At 39.9% G+C, this 15,647-nt stretch overlaps 1 protein-coding gene across 5 annotated transcripts in view; it reads left to right on the top strand.

Moving 5' to 3' along the window:
• MAPRE3 (microtubule associated protein RP/EB family member 3) overlaps nucleotides 1-15,647 on the top strand; it is a 191,921-nt gene that overhangs the window by 66,205 nt on the left and 110,069 nt on the right. For 4 of the 5 annotated variants that reach the window (XM_075341337.1, XM_075341339.1, XM_075341338.1 and 1 more), the window contains exon 2: nucleotides 15,517-15,570. The exons of the other annotated variant lie outside the window; for it this stretch is intronic. The gene's annotated coding sequence lies outside the window, so the exon portion shown is untranslated. The remainder of the gene's footprint in view (nucleotides 1-15,516; nucleotides 15,571-15,647) is intronic. 5 annotated transcript variants of the gene reach the window in all.

Below are 15,647 nucleotides of genomic sequence, written 5' to 3' on the forward strand. Positions count from 1 at the left end.
GTTTTTCTGGAGTTGCTGTATCTCCTCTGTATACATAATGTGTTTTTCTGGAGTTGCTGTATCTCCTTTGTATACACAGTGTGTTTTTCTTGAGTTCTGTATCTCCTCAGTATACACGGCGTGTCTTTCTCTAGTTGTTGTATCTCCTCTGTATACACAGTGTGTTTTTTTGGAGTTGCTGTATCACTTTTGTATACACAGCGTGTTTTTTTGGAGTTGCTGTATCTCCTTTGTATATACACAGTGTGTTTTTCTGGAGTTGCTGTATCTCCTTTGTATACACAGTGTGTTTTTCTGGAGTGGCTGTATCTCCTTTGTATACACAGTGTTTTTTTCTGGAGTTGCTGTATCTCCTTTGTATACACAGCGTGTCTTTCTCTAGTTGTTGTATCTCCTCTGTATACACAGTGTGTTTTTCTGGAGTTGTTATATCTCCTTTGTATACACAGTGTGTTTTTCTGGAGTTGCTGTATCACTTTTGTATACACAGCGTGTTTTTTTGGAGTTGCTGTATCTCCTTTGTATACACAGTGTGTTTTTCTGGAGTTGCTGTATCTCCTTTGTATACACATTGTGTTTTTCTGGAGTTGCTGTATCTCCTTTGTATACACGGCGTGTCTTTCTCTAGTTGTTGTATCTCCTTTGTATACACAGTGTGTTTTTCTGGAGTTGCTGTATCTCCTTTGTATACACAGTGTGTTTTTCTGGAGTTGCTGTATCTCCTTTGTATACACAGTGTGTTTTTCTGGAGTTGCTGTATCTCCTCTGTATACACGGCATGTCTTTCTCTAGTTGTTGTATCTCCTCTGTATACACAGTGTGTTTTTCTGGAGTTGCTGTATCTCCTCTGTATACTCAGTGTGTTTTTCTGGAGTTGTATCGCCTTTGTATACACAGTGTGTTTTTCTGGAGTTGCTGTATCACTTTTGTATACACAGTGTGTTTTTCTGGAGTTGCTGTATCTCCTTTGTATACACAGTGTGTTTTTCTGGAGTTGCTGTATCTCCTTTGTATACACAGTGTTTTTTTCTGGAGTTGCTGTATCTCCTTTGTATACACAGCGTGTCTTTCTCTAGTTGTTGTATCTCCTCTGTATACACAGTGTGTTTTTCTGGAGTTGTTGTATCTCCTTTGTATACACAGTGTGTTTTTCTGGAGTTGCTGTATCACTTTTGTATACACAGCGTGTTTTTTTGGAGTTGCTGTATCTCCTTTGTATACACAGTGTGTTTTTCTGGAGTTGCTGTATCTCCTTTGTATACACATTGTGTTTTTCTGGAGTTGCTGTATCTCCTTTGTATACACGGCGTGTCTTTCTCTAGTTGTTGTATCTCCTTTGTATACACAGTGTGTTTTTCTGGAGTTGCTGTATCTCCTTTGTATACACAGTGTGTTTTTCTGGAGTTGCTGTATCTCCTTTGTATACACAGTGTGTTTTTCTGGAGTTGCTGTATCTCCTCTGTATACACAATGTGTTTTTCTGGAGTTGCTGTATCTCCTTTGTATACACAGTGTGTTTTTCTTGAGTTCTGTATCTCCTCAGTATACACGGCGCGTCTTTCTCTAGTTGTTGTATCTCCTCTGTATACACAGTGTGTTTTCCGGAGTTGTTGTATCTCCTTTGTATACACAGTGTGTTTTTCTGGAGTTGCTGTATCACTTTTGTATACACAGCGTGTTTTTTTGGAGTTGCTGTATCTCCTTTGTATATACACAGTGTGTTTTTCTGGAGTTGCTGTATCTTTTTTGTATACACAGTGTTTTTTTCTGGAGTTGCTGTATCTCCTTTGTATACACAGTGTGTTTTTCTGGAGGTGTTGTATCTCCTCTTTGTACACAGTGTGTTTTTCTGGAGTTGCTGTATCTCCTCTGTATACACGGCGTGTCTTTCTCTAGTTGTTGTATCTCCTCTGTATACATGGCGTGTCTTTCTCTAGTTGTTGTATCTCCTTTGTATACACAGTGTGTTTTTCTGGAGTTGTTGTATCTCCTTTGTATACACAGTGTGTTTTTCTGGAGTTGCTGTATCTCCTTTGTATACACGGCGTGTCTTTCTCTAGTTGTTGTATCTCCTTTGTATACACAGTGTGTTTTTCTGGAGGGGTTGTATCTCGACACTCACAACCACAACCTATGGTAACACATAGGCACATGATGAACATGTAGTGATCACTAGTGTAAGCTTACTAAATTCAATTTTATACAGCCACCACTAGAGGGAGCTCACTACATACAGATTTATACAGTCACCACTAGAGGGAGCTCACTATATACAGTCACCACTAGAGGGAGATCACTACATACAGATTTATACAGTCACCACTAGAGGGAGCTCACTACATACAGATGTATACAGCCACCACTAGGGGGAGCTCACTACATACAGATTTATACAGTCACCACTAGAGGGAGCTCACTACATACAGATGTATACAGCCACCACTAGAGGGAGCTCACTACATACAGATTTATACAGTCACCACTAGAGGGAGCTCACTACATACAGATTATACAGTCACCACTAGAGGGAGCTCACTATATACAGATTTATACAGCCACCACTAGAGGGAGCTCACTACATACAGATTTATACAGCCACCACTAGAGGGAGCTCACTACATACAGATTTATACAGCCACCACTAGAGGGAGCTCACTACATACAGATTTATACAGCCCCCACTAGAGGGAGCTCACTACATACAGATTTATACAGCCACCACTAGAGGGAGCTCACTACATACAGATTTATACAGCCACCACTAGAGGGAGCTCACTACATACAGATTTATACAGCCACCACTAGAGGGAGCTCACTACATACAGATTTATACAGCCCCCACTAGAGGGAGCTCACTACATACAGATTTATACAGCCACCCCTAGAGGGAACTCAATACATACAGATTTATACAGTCACCACTAGGGGGAGCTCACTACATACAGATTTATACAGCCCCCACTAGAGGGAGTTCACTACATACAGATTTATACAGCCACCACTAGTGGGAGCTCACGACATACAGATTTATACAGCCACCACTAGAGGGAGCTCACTACATACAGATTTATTCTAAAATGCCTGCAGGCAAATGGCAGCGCTTAACCCTGAAAAAAACCTGCTGTATTCTTGCAGCTTGGTTCTATTGGCAAAGACACCCCTTTACTTAGCCAGGTTTTAATAAGTTATATAAGGGATTTTATACAAAAAATCCACAAAGAACCAGCGCTAAATGGGTTTTTTTATATATATATATATTTATTAAAGAAAATATTGCTATCCTTGTTCCAAGGCAAGGTGTTTAATAGTACACAATACACTAAAAAATTATTTTTTATTTTTTTTTTTATTTTTTTTTTTAAAACCACATATACCAAAAAAACACAAATTGAATAAATCAGAATTGAAAATAAAAATAAAAATAATAATATGACACAGATAAATCAAAATCCACACAAAGGGTTTTGGTATAAACCCGTTTCCTCAGAGGTGATCCGAAATTCACAATAATTAATATCTCACTCAGCTATCGTAATGCCCCGGCCGGTGGCATATACTTGATTTAGTAAAATATTGTGACTGATAGCATATAGGTGTACCACACCACCTCTGACTAATTTGCAAGCCTATTTTGCACACATCAAGCTTTGCACAATCTGTTGTAAAAATCAAAAACCCTCAATCCACAATGTGATGTCAGTGGGATTTGCCAGCAGATTTTGGTCTGCAGTAATATAGACCTGATTCCTCCGTTAGATAAACTGAAGTCGTTGTCAATGCAGGATTAACTTGTTAAATTTTCCAAGCACCTACTTGGAAGCATGTGGTCGTAAACAATACAGGTTGTGGAGAAGATGTCAGGTTACCACAACCCCCTTAGTTAGAGTCTCTAGACCACTTTACGGTGCCACAACTAAGCGGCTCCGTATTGTCCCAGTTCCCCAGCAGCTAGGTACAGCCGCTGGAAGCACCGATTATTTGCTGCAATTAGAATGTATGATCAGCGGTTTTACTCAACCTCTCCAGCGGGCAGTCCGATCTGTGTCCAGTGTGAGCTGAATGTGTCCACACACCGAAGGAGTTTACTTGGCAAGCTGTCACTACACAGGTAAAGCAGACAGTGCAAGATTCCAATCCAGTCCACTTCCAATGTGAACAATGAGTAGCCGTAGAGGGCACCACTGGAGGATGGTCGCAGGCAAAAATAACAGCGGTAACTTCTCAACCTTTTCAGCAGACAGTCCGGACCGTGTCCTTTAGAGGCTGACTAGTGCCATACAAGGGAGAGGTTGTTTGACAGAGTATCACCACACAGGTGGAGTAGGCAAAGCAGAGTCTCAATCCGACGCGCGTTTCGGGGGCGTGCACCGGCCCCCTTCCTCAAGGATGACTGGGCTATTGCCTAGAGCGCTATTTATGCGCATATTAAGTTACTTGCAATTTACATAAAAGTAAATAGTATTTCAGTTCACATTTTAATCACTGTATATATCAATTTATAAAAAAGTTATTCATAATACCCATAGACCGGAGTACAATGCAACATAGTATAATATAATATAACAACTTGTGCAAAGGTTTTTCTGGGCAATCCAGTATATAGCCCTACTTTTACCATCATATACTGGACAAAATATATATATGTGTACACTATTTTTCAGCAGTTCTATTTTAGATTTTTAAAATTTTAAAATTTTGAAAAAAAAAAAAAAAAAATTTATTAATATTATAAGAGAACATCATAAATAGTATAAATTTGCTATAATAAGTCTCTTATATTCAAAAACACTCTTAGACCAGTAAGACACTAATTTTGAGGTGTGTTACACATATACATATTTATCCATATCCATTACATCCATATATGGTCATATACTTTTTTTTTTTTTTTTGTATTAATACCATTATCTTTAGTTCTTCTGCCTATTTATATATATAAAACTATAAATTAATTAAAAGCAAACAGTTCAATGTCATTATTGAGTCCATATGGTTTCAAAGTATTCAATTCAAAAATCCATTGGCTCTCTGCTCGTGACATTTTTTTAATAAAATCGCCACCCCTCCAGTCCTTTGTTATTTTTTGCACACCCCATACTTCGGATCCCTTAAAAAACCCTCCATGTTTTAACGCATAATGTCTGGATAGGGGGTGTTTAGTACATTTATTTTTAACATTTCGAATGTGTTCACCCACCCTTTTCCATAGGGGTCTAATAGTTCTCCCAATGTATTTTTTCTGACAAGGACATTGAATGCAATATACAACTCCCTTTGATTGACATGTGATGAATTCTTTAATCATAATTTCTGACTGTCCATGTACAAAGGATTTTCGTGTGATATTCTTTGTGTTTTTACACACTATACAACTTTTGCATGGAAAATAGCCTTTCAAGTCGAATAATCCTGTTTTTTTGGGTACTGTAAAATTACGTATAGTGGGTGCCACTAAATTGCCAATGTTGTTGGCCTTTCTATATATAAATTTTGGATTAGTGGGCAAAAATTCCCCTATTATTTTATCCTCTTTCAAGAGGTTCCAATACTTTTTGACAATGTTTTTAAAAATTCTTACTTGTGCAGTGTATTGGAGAATTATGGGGATATCAAAATCATTGGATTTAGGAGAGATGGGTGCGACTTGTTTACTTTGAAGTAAATTTTTTCTTTCTATCAATTTCGTCTGTGCATACGCATCCTTCAGAAACTCCCCCCTATATCCTTTCTGGACAAATTTCTTTGTTAGTGCACCCGCTTCCATCTCAAAATCTTCTTGTTTACTACAGTTTCTGTATGCTCTGATATATTGGCTTTTTGGAACATTTAGGAGCCAACTTGGAAGATGGCAACTCCTCAATGATATATAGCTATTTGTATCGGTAGGTTTATGGTAGGTTTTAGTTAAAATCTGACCATTTTCAATGAAAATATTTAGATCAAGAAAATTAATCATTGTGGCACTCACTGTATGGGTGAACTTAAGGTGATATTCATTTACGTTTAGACCTGCCAAGAACTCATGAAGTGACTGACCGTCACCTGACCAAATAAAAAGAACATCATCAATGAAGCGACGCCAGAGGACCAGGTTCTCCCGAAGCACGCCCCCAGAGTATATGGTGTCTTCCTCCCACCTCCCCATATAGAGGTTGGCGTAGCTTGGGGCGAACCTGGTCCCCATGGCTGTCCCCCACTTTTGCAAAAAGTATTGGACCCCATATCGAAAATAATTGTGATTTAATATAAACAAAATACATTCCTCCAAGTAGTCAATCTGCATTTGGGGAAATAATCCGGACTTGGTTAGAAAATATTTTGAGGCTTCACAGCCCTTTAGATGCTCAATAGAGGTATACAGTGAGGTAACATCAATGGACCCCAAAATATAATTTTGCTCCCATTTTACTTCTTGTAAGAGCTGCAACACTTGAGTGCTATCTTTCAAAAAAGCAGGTAATAGTGGAACGCATTTTTGAAGATGAATATCTATATACCTTGATAGGTTGGCTGTCAAACAGCCAATACCCGATATAATAGGGCGTCCTGGGGGGTTTTGCATTGTCTTGTGAATTTTAGGTACATGGTAGAAGACAGCTAGTCTGGGGGTCTGGTTCCTAATGTAAGATGCTTCATTTTTGTTTAAAATTCCCTTGTCAAGACCTCTCCTGACTAGGGAATTAAGTTCCTCTATATAGGTATTTGTAGGGTCAGAGGACAACATAGCATACGTTGACCTATCTCCTAATAGGCGAGCTGATTCTTTCTCATAGTCACCTATGTCCATCACGACTATGCCCCCTCCCTTATCTGCCGGGCGTATTATTATATTCCCATTTTTTTGCAAGTTTTTTATTGCTATTATTTCCCCCATTGTTAAGTTGTTCTTCCGATTTCCACATTGCGTCGGGTTTTTCAACCGTCTAATGTCGTTCACTACACATTTTTGAAAAGTGAAAAAGGAGTCCGAATATTCATTTATTGGGTGAAAGTTAGACTGACATTTAAGGTCAGTAGTTTGATTAGTTACATTAGTCGAGTCCGTCGGGTTCGTCATATTTTTAACCACAGGGTTTTTCAAACAATGTTTTTTTAGGGCCAGTTTTCTCATGAATTGTTTCACCCCAATGAAAGCTTGGAACCTGTTAAGGCCCACAGAGGGTGCAAATTTTAGCCCTTTTTGTAATAAAGAAGTTTCATTAATAGTTAATTGATGATGACTGAGATTAAAGATTTTTTGTGATTGTTGATTCTCTTCTAGTTGACTATTTATTTTCTTTTTGGTGCGTTTCCCTCCCCTACACCCTCTTTTGTATTCCTTTTTCCTACCCTGAAAAAATCCAGGGTGGTAGTATTCCGTGTTGATTTGGGGCGTCCAGGATTAATACTGACATATCTCCTATTAAATCTCTGGGGTCGAGATTGTGTAGGTTTAATTCTTGAGTTGACAGGCGTATTATTATTGTTAGTTTCTGGCAAAACAGACCTGCCTCTTAAAGACGTGGAGGGTTCATTCATACTACTCCCAGGGTCTATAGGTACTTCCAAAATGGGAGTATCGTTTGAACTTCTACCACCTATTGCTTGTTCATGCAAACCAGTGTTTGTTTGGGGGGTGTTTGCCAAATTCGGTGTACTGGCAGAATTTAATAACAAATTTTGGGTTAGTTGTTCCATGGAAGTTTCATATACGGAAAAAACTTCTTCCTCTTCCATGGATCCTGCATCAGGGGTGCATTCAATTTGATCTATGATTTCAAATTGGTTAAGTTCTAATGGATCCCTTCCATCATATCTACTTGATTTATCCAAATAAGTCTGGGGCATGGTGGAACTTCTCCTACCCGACAAAGCAGATAAGCCCAAGTCTCTCCCATATTTTCTTTCTTTTTTCTCAATAATTTCTTTCTCTTTATTTTGTATCCGTTTTAATATATTTTTAGACAGATTGGATATTTCGTAATTATTTTTATGGGGTTTTATTTCATCAAATAGTTGAAGAATTCGACTTTTATTTAGTATGAGTTGTTTTTTTCTTTTATCAATAATGAATTGGACTGCCTGTCTAGAAAAATCTTTAAAAAGTTCATCCCATTCTAAAAGGGTTTGGCGATCTCCTATATCTCCTGATAGGGCTTTACTAACCAGTAATCCTTTAGGTATAATATCGGCTTCCAGATACCTTTCAAGAGTAGCTACTTCCCATAAATCTCTCATCTCTTTTAAAAGTAATTGTTCTAATTCCCTAAGTTTCTTTTTAATTATAGATATATCCGGACCATTAACAGTGTTTAATTGTGGCTTTTCCGCATAACCAAAAAACCTTTGCACTTTAAAAATCCTATCTTTGCGGTTTTCCCACAAATCCCCCATTTTGACCTACGCGGGAGTATATATAACAAAGCCTGGACAAGGATAGCACGTGTTGTGGGTTAGCAGCTAGCCACAAGGGGTTAATAAGATATATTCTAAAATGCCTGCAGGCAAATGGCAGCGCTTAACCCTGAAAAAAACCTGCTGTATTCTTGCAGCTTGGTTCTATTGGCAAAGACACCCCTTTACTTAGCCAGGTTTTAATAAGTTATATAAGGGATTTTATACAAAAAATCCACAAAGAACCAGCGCTAAATGGGTTTTTTTATATATATATATATATTTATTAAAGAAAATATTGCTATCCTTGTTCCAAGGCAAGGTGTTTAATAGTACACAATACACTAAAAAATTTTTTTTTTTTTTTTAAAACCACATATACCAAAAAAACACAAATTGAATAAATCAGAATTGAAAATAAAAAATAAAAATAATAATATGACACAGATAAATCAAAATCCACACAAAGGGTTTTGGTATAAACCCGTTTCCTCAGAGGTGATCCGAAATTCACAATAATTAATATCTCACTCAGCTATCGTAATGCCCCGGCCGGTGGCATATACTTGATTTAGTAAAATATTGTGACTGATAGCATATAGGTGTACCACACCACCTCTGACTAATTTGCAAGCCTATTTTGCACACATCAAGCTTTGCACAATCTGTTGTAAAAATCAAAAACCCTCAATCCACAATGTGAGATCAGTGGGATTTGCCAGCAGATTTTGGTCTGCAGTAATATAGACTTAATTCCCCCGTTAGATAAACTGAAGTCGTTGTCAATGCAGGATTAACTTGTTAAATTTTCCAAGCACCTACTTGGAAGCATGTGGTCGTGAACAATACAGGTTGTGGAGAAGATGTCAGGTTACCACAACCCCCTTAGTTAGAGTCTCTAGACCACTTTACGGTGCCACAACTAAGCGGTCCCGTATTGTCCCAGTTCCCCAGCAGCTAGGTACAGCCGCTGGAAGCACCGATTATTTGCTGCAATTAGAATGTATGATCAGCGGTTTTACTCAACCTCTCCAGCGGGCAGTCCGATCTGTGTCCAGTGTGAGCTGAATGTGTCCACACACCGAAGGAGTTTACTTGGCAAGCTGTCACTACACAGGTAAAGCAGACAGTGCAAGATTCCAATCCAGTCCATAAAAGTAAATAGTATTTCAGTTCACATTTTAATCACTGTATATATCAATTTATAAAAATTGTGTACACATATATATATTTTGTCCAGTATATGATGGTAAAAGTAGGGCTATATACAGGATTGCCCAGAAAAACCTTTGCACAAGTTGTTATATTATATTATACTATGTTGCATTGTACTCCGGTCTATGGGTATTATGAATAAGTTTTTTATAAATTGATATATACAGTGATTAAAATGTGAACTGAAATACTATTTACTTTTATGTAAATTGCAAGTAACTTAATATGCGCATAAATAGCGCTCTAGGCAATAGTCCAGTCATCCTTGAGGAAGGGGGCCGGTGCACGCCCCCGAAACGCGCGTCGGATTGAGACTCTGCTTTGCCTACTCCACCTGTGTGGTGATACTCTGTCAAACAACCTCTCCCTTGTACGGCACTAGTCAGCCTCTAAAGGACACGGTCCGGATTGTCTGCTGAAAAGGTTGAGAAGTTACCGCTGTTATTTTTGCCTGCGACCATCCTCCAGTGGTGCCCTCTACGGCTACTCATTGTTCACATTGGAAGTGGACTGGATTGGAATCTTGCACTGTCTGCTTTACCTGTGTAGTAACAGCTTGCCAAGTAAACTCCTTCGGTGTGTGGACACATTCAGCTCACACTGGACACAGATCGGACTGCCCGCTGGAGAGGTTGAGTAAAACTGCTGATCACACATTATATTTGCAGCAAATAATCGGTGCTTCCAGCGGCTGTACCTAGCTGCTGGGTAACTGGGACAATACGGAGCCGCTTAGTTGTGGCACCGTAAAGTGGTCTAGAGACTCTAACTAAGGGGGTTGTGGTAACCTGACATCTTCTCCACAACCTGTATTGTTTACGACCACATGCTTCCAAGTAGGTGCTTGGAAAATTTAACAAGTTAATCCTGCATTGACAACAACTTCAGTTTATCTAACGGAGGAATCAGGTCTATATTACTGCAGACCAAAATCTGCTGGCAAATCCCACTGACATCACATTGTGGATTGAGGGTTTTTGATTTTTACAACAGATTGTGCAAAGCTTGATGTGTGCAAAATAGGCTTGCAAATTAGTCAGAGGTGGTGTGGTACACCTATATGCTATCAGTCACAATATTTTACTAAATCAAGTATATGCCACCGGCCGGGGCATTACGATAGCTGAGTGAGATATTAATTATTGTGAATTTCGGATCACCTCTGAGGAAACGGGTTTATACCAAAACCCTTTGTGTGGATTTTGATTTATCTGTGTCATATTATTATTTTTATTTTTATTTTTATTTTTTATTTTCAATTCTGATTTATTCAATTTGTGTTTTTTTGGTATATGTGGTTTTAAAAAAAAAAATAAAAAAAAAAAAAAAAAATAATTTTTTAGTGTATTGTGTACTATTAAACACCTTGCCTTGGAACAAGGATAGCAATATTTTCTTTAATAAATATATATATATAAAAAAACCCATTTAGCGCTGGTTCTTTGTGGATTTTTTGTATAAAATCCCTTATATAACTTACATACAGATTTATACAGTCACCACTAGAGGGAGCTCACTACATACAGATTTATACAGTCACCACTAGAGGGAGCTCACTACATACAGATTTATACAGCCACCACTAGAGGGAGCTTACTACATACAGATTTATACAGTCACCACTAGAGGGAGCTCACTACATACAGATTTATACAGTCACCACTAGAGGGAGCTCACTACATACAGATTTATACAGTCACCAGTAGAGGGAGCTCACTACATACAGATTTATACAGCCACCACTAGGGGGAGCTCACTACATACATATTTATACACCCTCCACTAGAGGGAGCTCACTACATACAGATTTATACAGCCACCACTAGGGGGAGCTCACTACATACAGATTTCCACAGCCACCACTAGAGGAAGCTCACTACATACAGATTTATACAGCCACCACTAGAGGGAGCTCACTACATATAGATTTATACAGTCACCACTAGAGGGAGCTCACTATATACAGATTTATACAGTCACCAGTAGAGGGAGCTCACTACATACAGATTTATACAGCCACCACTAGAGGGAGCTCACTACATACAGATTTATACAGCCACCACTAGAGGGAGCTCACTATATACAGATTTATACAGTCACCACTAAAGGGAGCTCACTACATACAGATTTATACAGCCACCACTAGAGGGAGCTCACTACATACAGATTTATACAGCCACCACTAGAGGGAGCTCACTACATACAGATTTATACAGCCACCACTAGAGGGATCGCACTACATAACGAATTATACAGCCACCACTAGAGGGAGCTCACTACATACAGATTTATACAGCCACCACTAGAGGGAGCTCACTACATACAGATATATACAGCAACCACTAGAGGGAGCTCACTACATACAGATTTATACAGCCACCACTAGAGGGAACTCACTACATACAGATTTATACATCCACCACTAGAGGGAGCTCACTACATACAGATTTATACAGCCACCACTAGAGGGAGCTCACTACATACAGATATATACAGCCACCACTAGAGGGAGCTTACTACATAGAGATTTATACAGCCACCACTAGAGGGAGCTCACTACATACAGATTTATACAGTCACCACTAGAGGCAGCTCACTACATACAGATTTATACAGCCATCACTAGAGGGAGTTCACTACATACAGATTTATACAGTCAACACTAGGGGGAGCTCACTACACACAGATTTATACAGCCACCACTAGAGGGAGCTCACTACATACAGATTTATACAGCCACCACTAGCGGGAACTCACTACATACAGATTTATACAGTCACCACTAGAGGGAGCTCACTACATACAGATTTATATAGTCACCACTAGAGGGCGCTCACTACATACAGATTTATACAGCCTCCACTAGAGGGAGCGCACTACATACAGATTTATACAGTCACCACTAGAGGGAGCTCACTACATACAGATTTATACAGCTACCACTAGAGGGAGCTCACTACATACAGATTTATACAGTCACCAATAGAGGGAGCTCACTACATACAGATTTATACAGACACCACTAGAGGGAGCGCACTACATACAGATTTATACAGCCTCCACTAGAGGGAGCTCACTACATACAGATTTATACAGCCACCACTAGAGGGAGCTCACTACATACAGATTTATACAGTCGCCACTAGAGGGAGCGCACTACATACAGATTTATACAGTCGCCACTAGGGGGAGCTCACTACATACAGATTTATACAGCCTCCACTAGAGGGAGCTCACTACATACAGATTTATACAGTCACCACTAGAGGGAGCTCACTACATACAGATTTATACAGCCACCACTAGAGGGAGCGCACTACATACAGATTTATACAGTCGCCACTAGAGGGAGCTCACTACATACAGATTTTTACAGTCACCACTAGAGGGAGCTCACTACATACAGATTTAAACAGCTACCACTAGAGGGAGCTCACTGCATACAGATTTAAACAGCTACCACTAGAGGGAGCTCACTACATACAGATTTATACAGTCACCACTAGAGGGAGCTCACTACATACAGATTTAAACAACTACAACTAGAGGGAGCTCACTACATACAGATATATACAGCCACCACTAGAGGGAGCTCACTACATACAGATGTATACAGTCACCACTAGAGGGAGCTCACTACATACAGATTTATACAGCCACCACTAGAGGGAGCTCACTACATACAGATTTATACAGCCACCACTAGAGGGAGCTCACTATATACAGATTTATACAGCCACCACTAGAGGTAGCTCACTACATACAGATTTATACAGCCACCACTAGAGGGAGCTCACTACATACAGATTTATGCAGTCACCACTAGAGGGAGCTCACTACATACAGATTTATACAGTCACCAGTAGAGGGAGCTCACTACATACAGATTTATACATCCAGAACTAAGGGGAGCTCACTACATACAGATTTATACAGCCACCACTAGAGGGAGCTCACTACATACAGATTTATACAGCCACCACTAGAGGGAGCTCACTACATACAGATACCGTATATACAGTCACCACTAGAGGGAACTCACTACATATAGATTTATACAGTCACCACTAGAGGGAGCTCACTACATACAGATTTATACAGCCACCAAGAGAGGGAGCTCACTACATACAGATATATACAGTCACCACTAAAAGGAGCTCACTACATACAGATTTATACAGCCTCTACTAGAGGGAACTCACTACATACAGATTTATACAGCCTCCACTAGAGGGAGCTCACTACATACAGATTTATACAGCCACCACTAGAGGGATCTCACTACATACAGATTTATACAGCCACCACTAGGGGGAGCTCACTACATACAGATATATACAGCCACCACTAGAGGGAGCTCACTACATACAGATATATACAGTCACCACTAGAGGGAGCTCACTACATACAGATTTATACAGCCACCACTAGGAGGAGCTCACTACATACAGATTTATACATCCACCACTAGGAGGAGCTCACTACATACAGATTTATACAGCCACCACTAGAGGGAGCTCACTACATACAGATTTATACAGACACCACTAGAGGGAGCTCACTACATACAGATTTATACAGCCACCACTAGAGGGAGCTCACTACATACAGATTTATACAGACACCACTAGAGGAAGCTCACTATATACAGATTATACAGCCACCACTAGATGGAGGTCACTACATACAGATTTATACAGTCACCACTAGGAGGAGCTCACTACATACAGATTTATACATCCACCACTAGGAGGACCTCACTACATACAGATTTATACAGCCACCACTAGAGGGAGCTCACTACATACAGATTTATACAGACACCACTAGGAGGAGCTCACTACATACAGATTTATACATCCACCACTAGGAGGACCTCACTACATACAGATTTATACATCCACCACTAGAGGGAGCTCACTACATACAGATTTATACAGCCACCACTAGAGGAAGCTCACTACATACAGATTTATACAGCCACCACTAGAGGGAGCTCACTACATACAGATTTATACAGACACCACTAGGAGGAGCTCACTACATACAGATTTATACAGCCACCACTAGAGGGAGCTCACTACATACAGATTTATACAGACACCACTAGAGGAAGCTCACTATATACAGATTATACAGCCACCACTAGAGGGAGGTCACTACATACAGATTTATACAGACACCACTAGAGGGAGCTCACTACATACAGATTCATACAGACACCACTAGAGGAAGCTCACTATATACAGATTATACAGCCACCACTAGAGGGAGCTCACTACATACAGCTTTATACAGACACCACTAGGAGGAGCTCACTACATACAGATTTATACAGCCACCACTAGAGGGAGCTCACTACATACAGATTTATACAGACACCACTAGGAGGAGCTCACTACATACAGATTTATACAGACACCACTAGAGGAAGCTCACTATATACAGATTACACAGCCACCACTAGAGGGAGCTCACTACATACATAAGTATACAATAGCCACTATGGGGAGCATTTGTCATTTCTATGCTGCCTATCTCCCCCTAGTGGTGGATTCAGGTATTGTCTCATCATAGTCACAATATTAAATATTATATGAGAAACTGAAACAATAGATTCATGCACAGCAGCTTGTAATGGGTTTGTATATAAAAGCAGGCGCTTATTGTGCACTGTCTGCAGAGTGAATAGTGGGGATATGAGGAGCTGCGGGAATTTATAGACTGAGTGAAGCATCACTTATACAGGGAAGAATAAATTCGGGAGTGCACAATGCAGAGGCCCCCTCCCCCCGCAAGATCCCGTCCCCCGCAGGCCCTGCCGGTGTGAGCTCTGTGCATGGATGTAGCACCATAGGTACATATTATTGGGGTACATATGGCGGTGTGCTCAGGATTCCTCTCACTGTGACTCTCTTCTCTCTGCAGGGATTTCTTCTGTGGTGATCTGTCCGGTAACTAGAGATATCTATATGCAGACAGGTAAGAGACCCCTGCAGCCCCCGCTCGCTCCTTATACCACACAGCCCCCCGGGGATCCATCATGAAATCTTCTGCCC

Source organism: Anomaloglossus baeobatrachus, chromosome 3, assembly GCF_048569485.1.
Source record: "Anomaloglossus baeobatrachus isolate aAnoBae1 chromosome 3, aAnoBae1.hap1, whole genome shotgun sequence".
NCBI classification, from domain to species: Eukaryota; Metazoa; Chordata; class Amphibia; order Anura; family Aromobatidae; genus Anomaloglossus; species Anomaloglossus baeobatrachus.